Raw genomic sequence first — 20183 nt, forward strand, 5'->3', positions numbered from 1 at the left:
CCGTTGCTCGGTCCCAGCTCCTACCAACCTAGCAGTTCCAAAGCACGTCAAAGTGCAAGTAGATAAATAGGTACCGCTCTGGTGGAAAGATAAATGGCGTTTCCGTGCGCTGCTCTGGTTCGCCAGAAGCGGCTTAGTCCTGCTGGCCACATGACCCGGAAGCTGTACGCCGGCTCCCTTGGCCAATAAAGCGAGATGAGTGCCACAACCCCAGAGTCGGTCATGATTGGACCTAATGGTCAGGGGTCCCTTTACCTTCACCTATTGGTCTGACACTATGAGTAAAAGCTTATGAATAAGGACTGTGTATGCTTCTCATCTGATAGCAAGCCTGTAATGAAGACTACATTTTTTATTAGAAGCAAGGGGAAACCTTATACCCCTGCCAGCTTTCATGGTATTACTGTAAGTACCTTGCAGCCAAAAAGATTGAGCATGCTGATATAAAACTTTAGAAATGATAAATTAAGTGGGGGGGGGGAGATGATCTCCACATTATTGGAGCTTGGAACTATTATTTGTCAGAAATAGTATTTAGCTCAGAATGCAAAATTGCTATTTTTATGGTGAATGACTGATGCAATAATTGTAATGTTAAAACCTGTTTTTATACCTGTATATTCTACTGTTGCGGGATGGAGGGTGCATAAGAAATATTATAAAATAAGCAAATAACATTTAGGAGCTGGCATCCCTGTGTCATATTCAGTAGCAAGGAATTCACTGTGGACACCCCTGCCTCCAGGCTTCCTATAAAAAAAAGGCCTGATTCAGGTTTGTTTTGTAGAACTTAACCCTGTTAAATAGGTCTGTTTAGAAACCACCCCTTTGCATAACTTGAATGGTTTAATTTTTACAGGCAAAAGAACCCCAAATTTTAGGAGAACAGAGACAGTCCCATGATAGCACACAGCTGAAATATGGCTAAGTGTATACCATGATGTTAATGAATCTACATCTAACTTTATTTAGGGGGAGGGAAGTATATAGTTTCTATATGAGCAAACAATAACATATTAATTCTTTTGTAAAGAGTTGTACACATGATCAGCCATACATATGGAAAACAGTTAACATATCCATTGAAACGTAAAAAAGGTGAAACACCAGTTTAGAAAAAAAGCAAGGGAACACAGCACATGATTCTTTCTCCAAAACAAGAGGAAATTGGAGTAGTTGGTGCCTCTAAATATCAATATGCAATGCATTTCAGTATTGTGATACAAGCAGGTTATATTGCACTAGAATAAATGAATATATACGTATTTCTCCCCCTCCTCCTGAATGCCATGCCCTTTTGTGTGTAAACCTCTCTTTCAGAATCCTGGGAAAAAGAAATCAGCAATTATCCTCTCAAAGGTCACTTGGCAACTCAAACACCAAACCTCAGCCCGGTATTGGCTGCTTCAAACTCTGCGCAAGTCAGGCCACAACCATTTTCTCCCCTTCCTGTGACTCGTGTTGGTTTTATTTAATCAGCTTATGAGACCTCCCCGAGTTTTCCTGTGATGCACTATGCTAAACATCAAAAAGGTTTCTCCACCGCTGTTTTGTTTATAAAGGGAAAATAAAAGAATAGCCGTTTAATCATGCTGTGCAACAGCTCCAGTCTGAGCATTTTAAGACCCATAATCCCTTTCCCCCTCAACCCTCCCAGAAGAAAGTGTTAAATTATAAACACATGAGCCCCATTCTGCCCCCATTGAAAAACAGCAGGAAACTCCCAGTTCTTTTCAACAGGAACCTTAAAAGAATTACTGTAATCATGGAACATACAACAAGCCTTGGATTTTTATGATTCAGAAATAACACTTCGGAAGAATGGGAGAGTTTACTTATGGGACTAGAAGGAGCAGTTCCTTAAAACCACCTTGACTACAGGCATGATTTGGATCACATGACCAACTACACTTGCGCATCTTTGTGAATCAAGAAATGCAAAACTGCAAAGTTATTTTTTGAAACAGAGAGCTACATTAACTAAGTATGCAAGTAGACCACAGCCGTAACATTTTCAGGAAGGGAGTTTGAACAACTGAGGCAAAACATAATGATGAGAGATGAACTCTTAAGGCTTCATCAACAAATTAAAAATAAACAAATTGCCAGGTGATCTTGAACAACTCAAATGTGAAGTGCTGATCTTCATAACAAAAATGTGTAACTTGCCCCTAAAATCAGCTTCCATACCTGATGGCTGGAAAGCTGTTAATGTAACAACATTTTTTTAAGAAGAAATCCAAGTGGGGTTGCAGGAAATTACAAGTGAGTTAGTTTAAAGTTTTTTTTTAGTTGAAGTTGGTCAAAGGCAACATTAAAGATAAATGATCAAGTATATATTCTTCTATATTATAGAATAAGTCTCTACTTAATCAGCATCATGGTTTCTGCAAAGTAAGTCCTGCCACACTAAACTTTTTGAGCGTTAATAGGCATGTGGATGGGGTGATCTCATAGACAGTAGATACTTGGTGCTTCAAAAAGCTTTTGACAAATTTCCTCACCAAACTATGCTGGAATGGGATAAGAGGATGGGATAAGCTAGAGATCTTTGAAAAATCCCAACATTCAAGAAAAAGAATATAGACTGAAGTCCTACATCCATTTACCTAAGGAGCAAGCCTACTGAACTCAATGGGATTTTACTTCCAGTTGTAGGATTGTGCTGCTCATTTTGCTCAGGGAACTCCAGTACTCGATGTAGATATGATATACAAATTTTAAACATTTTATTGGAAACACCACACCACTTAATTGTACTGAATTAAGACCATCCCACTAATTTTACAGAAAATCCTGAATTATACTGAAAAGAGTTCACTTTTTGCACAGACACAAAATCACCTCTGTTTACGTTTTATGATCAATAAGGAGTGGAGTAGACTACTTAGGCAGTTAAAATAAGTTCAATATTCCAGACTGTCTAGTAAAAGGTACATGAATTCCGGGGGGGGGGGTGTCCCAGCTCAATGAAGCTATAGACTGCACTCTAGTAGAGGTTTCGTAATTCCCTCAGCTGCAAACTTAAGAGGCACACAGCCTCTCTTCTCAGGCAGACACTGCAGCATGCCAGCTTCACTGAATGCATGCTAAAGAGGACCCTCACCCACTCAGACACAGAAGCAGCCTGTCCTTACTTGCACCTTCTAATACCTGAAAACATGTAACCTTTGCTGCTGTTGAATAGTCCTGTCTAGCCCAGAGGCACGTTAAATGAGCTTCCTTCAGATGCATTATGACACTGCCATTAATCTATAGCTTGTGAATTTAGCAGAACCACATAACCTTTTCGTTGTAACTCCAGACAGTTCATAGAAGACACATTTTAATATTATTTAATATTATTTTAAGAAGAAACTGCAAATTGTTTAAGGCTTTTCTATAATTCAGTAATTATACCTTGACCTATCATGTAAACCTGTGTTCTTTTTTGATGATGATGATGATGCATAAGTGATACTCTACCTTTGGAAGGGGACTGCACTTTGAGCGGGGGGAGGGGGAGGGGCAGGGGAGGGGGACGACTGTCAAAGAAAAGGTTCTGTCTTGGGTTTCCACCAATCAAACCCTTTAGTGGTGGTACTGTATTTATTTAATGGTGTTGATATCTTCTGGGCAGATTCATAAGGAAGCAGGGGGCCTTTTCAGGTACCATTTATAGGTAAGCATCAGCCTCCAGAACTGAGTCTGGAAATAAATAGGAAGGCAGTGCAACTGATGTTAGACTGGATAAATGAGGTCTAAAAGCCATATGCTGGACAGAAACCTGTCTGCCGTATTTGCACTGCTGCAGTTTCCAAATGATTTAAAGATTAAAGCAATGCACTATTTGTGTAGCTATCTAATCTAATTTGTCACTGGGGAGCATGTGCTTAGCATCATACTCTCCAACATGCCGCAGAGGAAAACTGGAGTTCTTGTGTTTTGGGGCCATGCTCCCACGTGAGTCACACGAGAACCTGGAGCCCTGGGTGTATTGCAGGGCTGTGCTCTCGCAGGAGCCAGGTGAGTTGTATGAGAGCATGCCCCCCCAAAACAGGCATCTTTGGGGGCAGCACTTTTGCGGGAGCCAAAACAGGACATCCAGTCAAGCCGGGATGGCTTCTGTAATTCTGTGATGTCCCGGAACAGTTGAGGGCTTTGGTATTACCCACTCTGCTTCTAGCCATCAAATGCCAACAAATAAATTCTGCTCTCTTGTATATAAAAAAATGGTGTTTCCCTGCAACTTCATGGTGGCAAATAAAATGTGGAAACAGCACCTCCTGGGCTGCACAGAATACATACAGTCAGAGGTGGTCCCTCTGGCTGTTCCTTCTTCGAGCAGAGAGACTCTTTTCAGTGGCCCTACACATCTCTTGCCCTCCTTTCCCCAATGCATTATGGATGCCTTCCCCTCCACTAAACACACAATTGATGCCCAAAATTTAAAAAGTGAAATGCTGCAGATGGGATCCAGGAGGAAAATTTAAGAACACTTCCAGTCATTTTGTTCCATTATTCTTACACATCAGGACAGTGAACGTGTTGCAAAATTTGAGTGTGAAAATAATAAAATAAAATAAAATAATAATAATAATAATAATTTATTATTTCTACCCTGCCCATCCCACTCTGGGCGGCTTTCAACAGAACATTAATAACAGAATAAAACTTCAAACATTAAAAACTTCTGATGTCTTCTCGGGATGCTTCAAACTTGCAATTATAATAAAAATGCAGGCAAATTAATCTATTTAGAAAGGCACGTTTAATCACCAATAGGAGTGGGACACAAAGTACTAAGTCTTTATCTGCTTGATTATGCAGCAGCCTGAAATGGAGCCCCATTCCATCAAATGTACTCTATGCAGAAACTTTAGCATGTGAACATTTAATCCTCTACATCCACTTTGCAATAATCAACATTATTTGCATTCTGGACTTTTAAGTTCCAAGCATCACCAAGTTGCCAGTGTAGGGCTGCATTGTTAGGTTTGATACCGATGTGGTTGATTAGTTTCATTCTGGGTTTGAGCCAGGAAAGGGATTTCATTCTCAGGATTTTTTCCATGTCCCAAATACAAGGCTGTAATCCTAATGATACTATAGGGTTCGCTTCATATTAGACAGCTTGAAATACAACAGTCCACGTTGAGATCACGTTACTGGCAGGAGAAGAATGCAGCTGACTGAAAATACATTCTTCTTGAACACAGATTCAAGTATTCAGGGAGGAAAAACACCCTGAACACCTTGCAAAATAAGCTTTAAAAGGAGCATTCTGGAAAAAACATTGTTTGAAACATCTGGGTATCTAACTGTTAGGTAACCACAGCAATTCACCATTAAAGCACAATAAGACAACTGATACAGGCCGAACCACAGAAAGAGATTCTGGTAATATGGAACCAGCAACCTAAATACTAGAAGAGGTTTTCGGAATGCTTCCAAGAATCTAATACTTAGATTTACTTGCTGAGAGGCAATGCAGGTATCATTTACAGATACTTCTTCATTATGGCTAGGGGGAGTTTCACCAAATCAGTGTACTTTCAGGTCATACAAGAGCAAAGATCCATCTACTCCAGTATTCTGTTCTCACAGTGGCCAAGCAGATGCCTATGGGAAGCCTACGAGCGAGAGGTTGAGAACAGCAGCACTCTTCCCATTTGTGATTCTCAACACCTGGCGTTCAAATACATACAGGCAATCCTCGTTTTGTGCGGGGGATACGTTCCGGACGCACATCAGCAAGAGCCCATGTAAATGCTCTGTCCCCATCCCGCCCTTTTAGTGAAGTTTTAGCGTCACTTCCGGGTTCAGCACTATGCACGCATGCGCAATCCTGCATCAAAATTGACTGTTGCCTGTATTGCCTCTGATAGCGGATATAGAACATAGCCTTCAAGGCTATGCCATCAAGGCTAGTAAGCCCTTCCTATTCTCCTTGAATTGGTCTAAATATCTAAATTCAGTTTGGTTTCACTTTTAATACTTAATTTACACTTTGCAGAACAATACTGAAACTAACATTTGTCAGAATTTTTCAATGCCGTTTCCCATCCATATAATGTGTATATGTAATGTGCATAAAATAACATTGTAACGTTATAGGGGGAAAGCATTAAGATGCATTCTATTTGAAAACAAAATATTTCAAAAATGTGTATAATTAGTAGAAATCCACATTGAAATAACGATGAATTTTCATGAGCCCTTAAAAAAAAACTTTGCAAACTGATGAGGAAATGTGGAGAAGTAGATAGGAAAAACGAGTAACTGAGAGAAATCAAAATCGACCTGTTTGCTCATCCTACTTCAAAGAAAGAGTGAAGTGTTTTGCCAGCTTGCCCACTAAACCTCTAAACACTTAAAATATATTTCATTAAACAGCTGTACATGGAATATCTGCTGTCTTGGTGATTTAAGATATGCTCCTTTCAGATAGACTGGGTGAGGCTTTTGCGGGATGCAGCAGACGCACTGTGCCTGCACTAGCACCTTGAGAGAACAAGAGCACTTTATTCTAATTACCCAGAAGAAAGCATATACCAGCAATATCTGGAGAGCCAAAGGTTCTCCAGATATTGCTGAACTACAGCTCCAATCAGCCCCAGCAAGCATGGCCAAGGATGATGGGAGTCCAGCAACATATGGAGGGTCAAATGTTCCCCACACCTGACTTTTACCCAGGGGCGAATGAAGGCGTCTTGACACCCGGGGAGGGGCGTCGCTACGTACGACGCATGCGCTGTACATAGTGATGCCGCACATACGCTGTACATAGCAGTTTGCCCGTGGCGCTGCTCCAGCGCCGTACAGATGGTGCCAGGATCCCTCCATCGCTACTACAACCATGAACAGAGGATCCTCCACATGCGGCTGCGGTGGCGCAATGGCTGATTGCGCAATGAGCCCCCGCGGGTGCCTTCTTGTCACCCCCCCCAGACATGGCACCCAGGGCATACCTCCCCCTCCCCATCCAGCATCGGCTGCGACGCCACTGCATTTACCTTTGGTTTTCTAGAAATAAGTACCTGAGGCATTAGTTGAAGAGAAACTAGACAGAAGGATTAATAAAGAGGTTCAACCACCAAGTGACCTGCTGATTCAAAGAAGCACGTGATGGCATGTTCATTTTTATTAAGTTTCTCAATTATGTGATTTATATATTTGGATTCATGTTTCTTTCAAGGATTTAGGTATCTGAGTATTAAATATATAAACACATCACACCAAACACTTTTTATTAAACCACACATTTTAATCTCTTTAATAGAGTCATCCTTTCAACAACTTCTTTAAGTATTGTATTTGGGACTGCACTTCATCCTGTCTGTGTGGGTCCCTGCAGGTCTAACCCTGCAAAAAGATGGTTTGGCCACAACCCAACACAGGAGTTTAGAGTGTGCCAAGTTTGTGAAAATCATTTAGCTAGTTTAGATGTTATATTCCCATTTACTGATTCACCACAGTACACTGATTCCTTAGTTGAATAAGAAGCACTTAATGTTTGACAGGATGGAAATAAACAATAGTAAATCTTCTCGTGTCTAATTATTAACTATCAGGTGATGCAGATCATGCCAATTGTGTCCCCCCCCCCCCCCGTTTTTGGTCTAATTAATTAACCTGTGTAATGTTTGATTTTGGTGCCCTTTGAAGATTTGCTGCAGCCAACATGTCTGCAAATTTTCACAGCATTGAAATAAAGTCAGTTATGTGATAGGATCAGCAAAAGGTAGGCAGGAAGAGTTTCTACTGTACGGCAATTTATACACCATATATCAACCTTCGCCAGCCTAGCTTCTACCAGATACTTTAGACTACATCTCTCATAAACCCCATCCAGCATCAGCAATAGCCAGTGACCACGGACACTGTAGTCCAAAAATCTGGAAGGCAGCCATTTGAGATGGTGCTACATACTTCCACCACAGCTCTCATTGCAGTGATGAGCAAAAATGGCTTATATACATACATGCACCAGAACGTGGGACAATTTTATGTGTATCTGACTGAAAGGAATTTACTATGGGCATACAACATCTACTTCTGGATGTTTATTCCAATACATATCCAATTTACTCCTGAAGTTCCTAATCCAGCAATCATATGTATACAGAAGCCTGCTTGGGTCTATGCACCTCCTTCGCAGAATCAGGGTGCTTTAAATATTTACAGTATACAACCAACATTATAAAAACCAACCCTTTCCCTATTGACAATTTCATGTCATCACTCAGTCCAGATTAACAGTGCAATCCTATACATGTCTGAGATTAAGTCTCACTGAGTTCAATGGGCTTCTTCCCAGATGAGATAACTCCGTTACTGAAGTTATTATTCTGATATAGAGAGTAAGAAATTTTGGCTTTATAATTTTTATGCTTGTTCCAAACCAGTGGTTCTCCTTCCAGAAGCATATTAAAATGCCCACTGTAAAATAGGCATGTGGCACACGGTGGAAGGTGCCTGTGTTCCCTCACCCTGCTGTTGCAAGAATTTGCTCATAGTGATTATATCTTTTAAAAAATTGTATCCAATCAAACTCTGCTGGGAGTTCATATTTTTCCGCCACTGTACTACTGCCAAGCACACTGCAGTTAATAAATTTTGGATTAACTTTGTGTAAGAACAAATAACTATTTGCATCATTTTATTAACACAGCATTAACCATTTCCCCCCTAAACACTAGAGCAGCTCCAAAAGGTGTAAATTTATACCTGAATCCTTTCCAACACAGACCATTTCATACGTATGAGCAAATTTTATAGGAGGCAAAGGCGAACAAATTAAATTTTCTTTAGAAAAAGATCTGTTTAACATTAAGACATAGAACAAGCTATTAGGAGTTCTATAAATAATGGCCAGTAATTTGGCCTAGATCAAGTAGCACTTCCCATCTTTTTAACGTAAAACGTCTTCACATCTTGTTTCCTTCAATAACAATTGATAAAGATGAGGCTCTTGTCCCTTGCCAAGATGTTCTACATATCCTAATAACTTTTTTTTTAAGTGACCCAATCACTTGCAAATATTTCCCCTCATAATTCCCTTTTGTTCCATATGTTCCAGTGATGAAAAGCTAAACATCTTGAAGCCCTTTGCTGTAGAATGTCCAGCGCAAATTAAGACAGCATTCATCTGAAAACCCTATAAGCCCCACTTTTATTGAGGAAAAAAGTGGTCCTTGATATAAAAATTATTTTAGGAAACAATAAGTGCATTGGAAACCAGGCTAATGGAGATGTTCCAGAACTTTCTACCAAGTGCATCAAATCTCATGATGGGAGTTCATAATCAGATGTCTATGAAAGCATAGCTCTCTTTGCGGTTTTAGCCATACATGTCTACTCATAATGTGACTTAACTCTCACATAAGCATGTATAGGAATGCAGTCTTAGTTATCCACAAGACAGCTTTGAGTGGCATGGGGAATATTTCCTACCATTCAGATTTCAGCCCACACTGGTGTCATGACGCAAATGGTGTTGAAACTTTAGTGGCATTGCTATTTCCCCTGCCACCAATGTCATACTAAAAGCCTGAGCATGGAAGAACCAACACTACAGCTTTTCCTCATACCAGATCTGCTCCAGCCTCAGCAATCCCCCCAGGACGGGCTCCTCACATAGGGTATAAGGTCATAGGAAAGAACAAAGTAAGGCGGTAGCATCAGTGACAATGGAAATTAAGAATTCTGGCTAAGCCGCCTGAGAGTTCTTTTAAACAGGATCTGGGTTTTGCAAGTATCTATTAACATAAGCTAGAATTTACAAAGATACCAAAAAATATATTGAACCTAGGAGTGGGGATGGTGGATCTCATGAATAGGAATGAATTTTCAAGGGGATTCTGGTGTTCCCAAGATGAAGAAGCCATGTTTACACCCACCTTTAAGCAACAAATAAAAAATTAATTTTGATTAAATGCAGCATAAACAAATATGAGATGCAACAGTCCCCATCCTTGCCCTAATCTCCTCTTCCTCCTCATTATTATTTTTTCAGATTTATAAACTGGTTCACAGCATAAAGCCGTCGAAGCAGTGTACACAATAAAAACAGAAGAAAACACACAAATGCAAGCTCTAAACAACAAAATCAATTCAATGAACTCTAAAAACAAGTAAACCATCCATACAAACAAAAGCTGTTCATTAGATATGAAGTTGATGTTCCATAAACAGCTGGGCTATGCTTCAGGAAAAATCTTAAACAAAAATCTTCTGTAGGATAAATTTCATGAATTTGCCCACTTATTCTGCTACTTCACATATCACCATGATGACTTCATGCATGTATATTCTCATCTTCCGCCAGAACATTTCAGAAGTTCAAGACCTTGGAGGTTTTAGCAAAACGTATTAAAAAGCCTATGAAGTATAACGGAAACGTTACTTAAAGCAAGTCTGAGACTAGTAAAAAGAAAGCTCAGCCACTCCAATAAGTGGTGAGTCGGCAGTCCCAGGAGATATATAGAACGAAGCCAGAGATAGCTGGAAGTCAGATGTCTTGGAAGATTTATTTATTTATTTATTGGCTATAATGGATTGCCAAAAGCGTGCATTTCATTATCAGCATCTCTACTGAAGAACAAGACCACAGATTTCCTGAAGCTACACATCTGGGGTAGACATACACCAACATTTATATGAGGAGTGAATAAACTTTTTCAGACAGAAGGAAGTGTTCCCTCGGGGGCAACCTTTTAGAGGCCACATGCTGGTGCTGGACAGGGCCAGAGGCAAAAGTAGTCAGAGTAATGGATGTGAACCCTTCCATTATACACATATTCCAGGCACAGAGAAGCCAGGATTTTCTCCAGCCTTGCCAAGCCCCATCTTTTCATCCTCTATCCAGACAAACAAGAAGAATGAGCACAGCTCAAGGACACTTCCCAGCGAAGCAAAAGCACTTGGAGAGAGTGAAGAGCAGGGCTAGGAAGGGTTGTTTCCTTGGGAGAAGTGTGGCCTGGAGAGTCAAGGGCCAAATGGAGAGACTTGGAGAAGACATCCCGTATTTTTTGCTCTATAAGACTCACTTTTTCCCTCCTAAAAAGTAAGGGGGAATGTGTGTGCATCTTATGGAGTGAATGCAGGCTGTGCAGCTATCCCAGAAGCCAGAACAGCAAGAGGGATTGCTGCTTTCACTGCACAGCGATCCCTCTTGCTGTTCTGGCTTCTGAGATTCAGAATATTTTTTTTCTTGTTTTCCTCCTCCAAAAACTGGGTGCATCTTGTGGTCTGGTGCGTCTTATAGAGCGAAAAATACGGTAGTTGGCCCCAAGTCAGAGGTTCCACATCCTTGCTATATACTGATCTTATGTATATATTTGACAGCCAATGTGCAGCTTGAAACCATGAGTGCCCTACATGAAAAAAATGCACAAAACAGGGTTTGCTGTTCTGCTTCCTACAGCATGGACCCACTACTACCTAGGCCTCATGGCTTAGCGGCTGTCCATTTAGTAGGGTTTTGTGCTTCAGAAGTTGACAGCTCTAGATCTCTGTGTTCACTCTCGACTCAGGCATTCTGACCTCTCCAAGTTCTACTTAAGGCTCTCTTGCAACGTACAGTAAGGCCACTGATTTACATGGCTAATTCATGACGGAGACCTACTGTCTTATAGAGTATGGTACCACCTAGGAGGAAGACCGTTAGCAGCAGAGTCAAAAAGATAAAACTTGTCTGTGAGGACACAACAGATCCCATGTGAATCAGCTCATAAATTATTATAAAAACTAGCGGAGCTGAAATATACCTGCAGTATATAAACTCACACCTCTCCCCCACAAAAAGGTTGCAACCGTCAAGGCACTTATCTCTGAACTGTTGATCCAAATAGAAATCATTTCCTGCATAATTTCCATTGTGCAATGTTGCATTTTTGGAGATGTGTGTGCTTTATATGTGTGTACATTAGGGTGGGGGGTATAGCTAGCATTTAAAGAGCCATCTCTCCCTGTATATCTCTCCCTTCATTAACTTTATGAAAACAACATACAAAACTGAGACACCCAGGAAAGAAGTGGTGTCACCTTCTCAGTATGAACTGATGGAGGGTAATGAGCTCAAAATTGCATCTTTCTCTGCACAACGGTATCAGTATTTCTCTGTCACTGCCTTGTATTTCTGGCAAATTAGTTGTTTTCTCCACCAAGCAGGCAAGTTATGGTCTCAGGGTTAGAAAAGGATGCTAACTAATGATGGTTTAAGTTTATGGCTAAAAATACTAGAAACCTGCATTATCAAATCTTCCCAGAAGCACGCATACACACAATGCAACTTGCAAACTGGCAACTTCATAGTCACCACCTGCACTCTAAACATAGAATCTTGACTCGCATCCAGATAAAAAAATAGTATATTCAAAAAGCAGGATAAGGAACAATTCAACAAGAAAACCGCTGTCCAAAAAGCTAGCCCATATGAGCAGCAGGTGGAGTGGAGTGGCTAATAATGAAGTACAAATCGTGAAGCTCCTGGTTTTGCCATGAACTCACTACATGTTCTTAGGCTTTCTGTCTCAGGAGACAATGAAGAAGTGCACCTTTGGGGATGAGGTTGGGATGTTGCAGCGCTTGCTGTGGCTGTGGAGACCGATATGGGAGAGACGTGTTTTGTTACAGCTGGGGCAGATGAAGGCATCCAGTTGTGCTGCTGTAGATGCACTTTCTCCCAGCAGTCATTTCTCCTCTGGTCACTGCAATGGATACACAACTTGACCACCTGCCTCTAGGTACTGCGGTCGTCTGCAAGGGATTCCCACATGGTGGGGTTGATGTCAGCCTTCGTGTCATGTTTGCAGCCATATTTGTAACACACAGCTGGTCTGTGGTGCCAGAAGCCAGCTCCCCTTAGAGCAGGTCCTTGGGGATCCTGCCACCTTCCATTCTGTGGACATGACCAAACCAGCGTAGATGTCGCTGAGGCAGCAGTGCGAACATGCTGGGAATGTGGGATTGGGAGAGCACATCTTTGTTTGGAATTCTGTCCTGTGCCCCAAATCCTCCTGCACCCCAAATCAAATCCTCCTGATTCAGTGCATGTGGAAGGCATTGAGGCATCATTCCTGGCAGTTGTAAGTTGCCCACAACTCTTTTTACTAGTCTCAGACTTGCATTAAGTAACATTTGTGTTATACTTCATAGGCTTTTTAATACATTTTGCTAAAATCTCCAAGGTTTAGAACCTTTGAAATGTCTTGAAGAGCGCCACATTGGCTACCGCTGTGTTAAAGTATATATGCAAGAGCATTGAAACAAACAGTGCTACGGGAATGCTAAACGACTTGTTTTGGATTGCATTTTTTAAATAAAAAAATGTAGATGTTCTTTTATTTTTCCAGTGAGGCTTTAAACTTTCTTCCGAAATTGAAAACATGCTTCCTTCAGTTTGTATTCATTTATATTAATTAAGACTGCAGCTTTTATGTTCACGCAATAATAGTGGAACATTTGCAATGTATTTCTAAACAGTTAGATACAAATTAATGCAATGGTGGTGGTAGCCTTAAGCAAATTTCTTAATAAACAGTTGCTATTTAGTGTTGAATAAGTGGCTTAAGAGGGTAATTAGAGACATGTTTAGGAGTCTTAATTTAATGAACTGCACCACAAATACGTCTCCAAGCATAAGCATAGGCTTTTTTCCAAGCATTGTTTAAACTCTTACAGATACTGAAGCTATCATAAAAAGGAATACAATACAGAAGTATTCCAAGTTGGGACAAATGCATTTTACTTACACTATGATAACATTCCATTAGCATCCCACAATTATCGGTTGCCACTGTTTTACTGCGGAAAGTTTTACCTAACAGGAAGAAATGGATTACTTAAAACACACACACACCACACACCCTGAGTGGCATCTTAGGCCACCCAAGACTGAGGATGTTTAAAGACATTGTGTTCTTTCCCTTATTCTTCAAAGACGGACAAAGCAGTTTGCGGACTAGTAGCAGTCTTTTTCCCCGCCCCCCGAAGACCACTCAGCTATGTTGTTTTAATTATTCTTGAGAATTACAAATTCCTAAGAAATGTAGAACCTATTACCTTTTCTTAGTTTCACATGCAACAATACTGTAAGGATACTTGAGGAATTCAGTCTTTGGAAACACCAAAGGATGGCAAACCTGTGGCCCTCGAGATGTTAATGAACTACAACTCCCATAATCTCTGACAACCAACAATTCTGACTGGGGCATATGGGAGTTAGGAGTCCATTGACACCTGAAAGGCCGCTCAGGTTCCCCTGTTACCATATGCCTTTCACAGGTAAGTTCTCAGGTAAGTAGCTTCAAAGACAGAAGTCCTATGGCTGGGTCAGGATGGCATGGGGATGAGGGACCAACTCCCTTCTCTTGCGGGGGCCCAATTAGTGCCATTGCCTTCCGTTAAGAGTTTGGGTGTAATCCTTGACGCCTCCCTTTCCATGGAGGCGCAAGTTACAGCAACAGCCAAGGCGACATTTTTCCATCTTCGCAGCATCAAGCAGTTCGTCCCTTACCTTTCCCGCCCCGACCTGGCCACAGTGATCCATGCAACGGTCACCTCCAGGCTTGACTACTGTAATTCGCTCTACGCGGGGCTGCCCTTGAAGCTGTCCCAGAAACTCCAGCGGGTGCAGAATGCTGCAGCGAGGCTCCTCGCAGGGTCTCTGCCATGGGAGCATATTCACCCAGTGGTTTTCCAGCTGCACTGGCTCCCAGTGGAGTACAAGGTCAGATTTAAGGTGCTGGTTTTGACCTTTAAAGCCCTTCACGGCCTAGGACCCTCGTACCTACGGGACAGCCTCTCCCGGTATGCCCCACGGAGGACCTTAAGGTCCATAAATAGCAACACCCTAGAGGTCCCGGGCCCTAAGGAAGACAGATTAGCCTCAACCAGAGCCAGGGCCTTTTCAACACTGGCTCCGGCCTGGTGGAACGTTCTGCCTCATGAGACCAGGGTCCTGCAGGATCTGATTTCTTTCTGGAGGGCCTGTAAGACATAGTTGTTCCACCTGGCCTTTGGCTTGGAGCCAGTTTGATTCCTTCCCCCTCTTTTTCCTTTTTCCTTTCTCCTCCTGTGATGAGGCTGCATTTTAATATTTTAATGTTTCAATATTTTAATTGTTGTATTTTAATCTTGTTTTTAAGTTGTATTCATTCAACTCGTTTTTATTATTGCTTGTTAGCCGCCCTGAGCCCGGCCTTAGCTGGGAAGGGCGGGGTATAAATAAAAAATATTATTATTATTAACTAAGCAAACTTTGAGTTGCAAAATCTGTGAGGTTACCCATAAGGAACATAGGGTTGTACCCAGTGCTAACCATACACAGAGCAAACATAGCTAACTTTGGTCCATTAATTTAAGTGGGTCTACTCTGAGTAAAAGTTAGTGGGATGCAACTGGAAACCTGAATTGCAAGTTAGTGAGCAAAAGTTAGTGGGATGCAACTGATAACCTGACAGGTATTGCGTGGATAATAGGAATCTAATTATTTGAGAGAAAGTTCATTAAAAAACGCAAAAAACTTATAGTGCAACACTAGACTTGTCTACTCAGAAACAAGTCCTATTGAATTCAGTTTATGTCCAGATAAGTGGGATTAGGATTTCAGCCTTAGTTTACTTTTAAAACATCAAGTAATATTTATATAACAAGATATGCTATGATAGCACAGAACATATGCAAAAAACTCAGTACTGAGAGTTGCAATAAGCAAAACCACATTTTCAATGCTATCTAAGGATTCTTAAGGAGCTATCCGTTCTTATCAAAATGATTTCTCTGACTATGTCCCAAAGGAGAAGGGAACAAGCTAAGATGATAAGGGGTCAATGTGTTAAAGGCCTCCTTATTTTTTTCTGAATTAGTTCTAAATATTTATACTCATACAAGTCAATTATATTTTTTTAAACAATAGCTTGGATCATCACACTTAAATAATGAGCTATTCCAGCTCTAGTTTCATCATCTACATGTCAGGATTTCATAAACAGTGGGTTTCCACTAAGGCTCAATATAAAACAATTGACTTTAGGTCAGGTTTGAATTCCCTACCTGTGACCCCTGATAGTATAACTGCTTTGAAGCTGCCAAAATGTTTTCACTACATGTTCATCTTCTTATGTTAGCCAACAAAGTTAACAATACTAGCTTACCCAAAGTTCCTCTCCCTTAAAAAGACTCTTTTGGAGACAGACAGCAATAAAGCAACTAAAATGCAGATGAGCCAGTAAGTAAAATAATAATTAAAAAATACTTAGATAAGAGGAAACAGCTAGCAGAAAAGGGGGGGGGGGAGAAAGCTTAATATCAGAGTGAATATAACAATCCAATTATAAAGCAAATATTACCAGGCAGGCTATATAAGCAACATGAATTTGCAAAGATTATTTTAAACTAAGTGAAATTATGTTTGAATCACTAGAGCAGAGACATCGGAGATCAGAGCTAATCTATTTTTCTCTAATATCCATGACTCCCTCCCTCCTGTCCTATACAAAAGGACTTGATCCCCATGTCTAATGTGAAGATCAGAATCTGAAGATCAGAATCCATGAGATTTTGCATTTTGTCGAGTACTGCATCATGGTTCTTGGAAGTTTTTTTTTGTGTGTGTTATTTAAAAGTGTATTTTGAGAGAAAAGGGGTTTCCCATCCTTCAAAATGTTATTGTCTCTTGTTAAGCCACAAGTAAGACTCCTGTCCCCAGTTCTTATGCACATACATTCTGTGGTATATACTGTTATCTTTGTATATTTTTACACTTACCAAGGCTGCAATCCTAAGTCTGCTTATCTGAAAGTCCCATGGAACTCAATAGACATCCTTCTGAGTAGGCATGGTTAGGGTTGCACGTTAGAAGTATACATCCCATACATCACACTCGCACACACCCCTCTCTAGTTGTGTAGAAGTAAAAACCTGAATGTAGAATCTGTCTCCTTGTGTACGTCCCATTTTCAGGGAAGACTTCATCACCCACACTGTAGGTTGCTGCCTGCTCCCCAGGTCAAGATGCACTGCAGAAATGATGGCATCGTGGAAACTAAGGAGAACGCCAATTCTCAACTTGTTGCTTTCCCTCCATTTAGCTTGCATTGGAATCCAAATTGTCTCTGGTTAGTCCCTTGAAAAAACTGATTTGCTTACCTTGTCTGCAGTTTGAAAGAAAGGAACTGTAAAACATGAGTCCAGATGTGGATGCCCAGCTGTTGGGAGAAGCAAAGTTAACCGTGAGTAAATATGTGCTCTTTAAAAAAATGTTTTTTAACTCCACTTTTTAAAGCATTATAGGACAGCTTTATTTATTTGAACATTAAATTATTTAAACATAAAAGGGTATGGAAACATTTGCAATACAAGACAGAGAGAATGCTGGGATGTGAACATGGGAAGTCAGGGGCAATGTCCACCTTATGCATGAACTCATTAGATGTCTACAGGCCATTTATTTTAAAGCAATCATAAACTACTTAATATATATTTTAAAATAATTAAATTTCTTAAGTGGTGAGCCTCAGACAGGCACATTTCCCAGACATACCTGGAGATGTCAGGAACTCAACCTGACTTCTCCTGCGAGTAAAACAGTTGCTCAGTCACTGTGCTGCCGAAACTGCAACCCTGCACCAGATCTTGACCATCATCACAAAGTGCGTGCCAAGCTACATAAATATTGACATCTGCATAATGCTTACTACAGAATTATAGTAGTGACATGTTGACCAAATCAGAGTATTTCTTCTTTTAAAAACCCAGTGGGACAGTCATGGCATTTAGCCCTTGCAAACTGTCATGGACAGCATTTGTTAAGGCACAAGGCTTGCAGATTGGCAGGAATAATGTCATTCCCTCCCAATGAAAAAGTATAAAGGAATTGAAATCTTGCATTTTCAACAAAGCCCAGTCACAAAATATTCTCAGTTGGACCTTTTTACTCCAATGTGGCACATCAAAGCAAGAAGCACATAGATAACATTAACATATTTACTGTGAGGTGCTTTTGACTATGGAAAAGAACTAGAGATTTATAGAACAATTATGAAATATTCGGCCATAAAATCCAGACTGCAGAAATGTGAGGCTAGTCGGAATTTGAGTGGCTCCTATTTAGGCTAAATAGGCAGGTTAAGTAAAATGATGATAAATGTCTAGATATTATGCAGAAGCCTTATCACATATTGTTTCATTGTAAGTATCTGGTATGCTTAGAAATCTTTCAGAGAAAGTTTCTAGGAAATGAGCCAAGTATAACTTAGTATGGAGCATAACAAGAAGGGGAGTTTGGGAGTGCCTTGAGATAAGATCTTTATAACAGAGAAGTCAAAGCTTTTAAGGGAATAAATGATTTAATGACTTTGAATTTGGTATAAAAGTTTGACTGAGAGCCTTTTGGATGAAGAGACTTTATTCCACAGGTCAGACTAATGCAAGAGGACCACACAGCACAAGAGCTCTGGTTTTTTTCACATATACCAAAGAAAACAACAACAAAACTTTCCAAGCCCTTTTAACCTTTGCTTGATTTTTTTTTGTATTTATTTAAAATAATTTCTACCTCACTTTTTGCCCGGAAAGGCTGGTTCCAGATGAAAAAACACTAGAATAAAATTAAAATATCGAGATAAAAGAAATACAGTATCTCAATCAGTATTCAGTAGGGCTGTTAGGGTCAGATGTGTTTTTTTGGTGTGTTGTTTTTTTTTAAACCCTCTTCACAACAGGAGTTGAAGGCAAATTAAAAGAACATTTATGCCATCCAAAGAAGTGGGGAAAATAAAACCTCTTTTGGAAAGGAGCTGGACAATCTGGTGCTGTTCTAATGTCCCCCAACCAAGCACATTAGTGAAGATGGTGGAACATGGAACAGATCTTCAGATGCTTAATACTGTACAGTGAATATACATATCCATGCGGGAAGAGAGGGTGTTTCAGAAAACCTGCCCCCAAAGCCATTTAGGACTCTTTAGGTATCAAATACCACTTTGACCTGTGAACTGAAATTAATCAGAACCAGAGCTAATGTAAAAGAACTGATATAATATATGCATCCTAAGCAGTGAACACCAAAACTACACCAGATGCTACATTTTTAATAGCTCTTTGTAACACTCTTCAAGGACAGCCCCAAACAGAGTGCCTTGCAGTAGTCCAACCTAGATCTAACCAGGAGTGATACAACAGCCAGAACGACATGACCCAGACCTACTATTCAAAAAGCACTTGAGTCTTGTCTGGATTAAACTTCAGTTTATTAGCACACATTCAGTCCATTGAGCCCAGATAATAGTTCAGGATTACCACAGCACAATAGAGATAGTGAGTGAGATAGATAGATGATGATAGATAGATAGATAGATAGATAGATAGATAGATAGATATAGATAGATGATAGATAGATGATAGATAGATGATAGATAGATAGATAGATAGATAGATAGATAGATAGATATAGATAGATGATAGATAGATAGATAGATAGATAGATAGATGATAGATAGATAGATAGATAGATATAGATAGATAGATAGATAGATAGATAGATAGATAGATAGATAGATATGGTTATCACCTGTATATTGATGACACCCAACTCCCAATCATCAGATGACTCTTCCGTCAGTGGTTTCATGCAGACAATAAAAAAGTTTGGGGACAAAACAGAACCCCATGGAACCACATACGCCAAAAAGAACTAATGTTCATGATATTTGGACTCTTTGCCCTTTGGTCACTTCAACATGACCATACTGAAGCTTAGTTCCCTACAAGCTAGCACAGAGATTTATTACCACTGCTGATATGGCAGTGGAACTATTCTCATTTCTAAGCAGACTGAATTACTTGGACTGTTGGTAGGGAAAGACTGTCAACTATCCCATAAGAGATGCACTACTGCACACTCATGTGGTACAGGAATACAGTGGTACCTCGGGTTACATACGCTTCAGGTTATAGACGCTTCAGGTTACAGACTCCGCCAGCCCAGAAATAGTACCTTGGATTAAGAACTTTGCTTCAGGATGAGAACAGAAATCGTGCGGCAGCAGTGGGAGGCCCCATTAGCTAAAGTGGTGCTTCAAGTTAAGAACAGTTTCAGGTTAAGAACGGACTTCCAGAATGAATTAAGTACTTAACCCAAGGTACCACTGTAGAGCTAAAAGTTGCAAAAAGAAGCTGAGGGCACCAGCTCTGCCCAC

At 40.4% G+C, this 20183-nt stretch overlaps 1 protein-coding gene across 7 annotated transcripts in view; it reads right to left on the reverse strand.

Annotated features, from left to right (window-relative positions):
• Nucleotides 1–20183, reverse strand: part of SULF1 (sulfatase 1) — a 101838-nt gene that overhangs the window by 71330 nt on the left and 10325 nt on the right. For 6 of the 7 annotated variants that reach the window (XM_053395929.1, XM_053395924.1, XM_053395925.1 and 3 more), the window contains exon 2: nucleotides 17134–17192. The exons of the other annotated variant lie outside the window; for it this stretch is intronic. The gene's annotated coding sequence lies outside the window, so the exon portion shown is untranslated. The remainder of the gene's footprint in view (nucleotides 1–17133; nucleotides 17193–20183) is intronic. 7 annotated transcript variants of the gene reach the window in all.

This window comes from Podarcis raffonei, chromosome 7, assembly GCF_027172205.1.
Source record: "Podarcis raffonei isolate rPodRaf1 chromosome 7, rPodRaf1.pri, whole genome shotgun sequence".
Taxonomy (NCBI): Eukaryota; Metazoa; Chordata; class Lepidosauria; order Squamata; family Lacertidae; genus Podarcis; species Podarcis raffonei.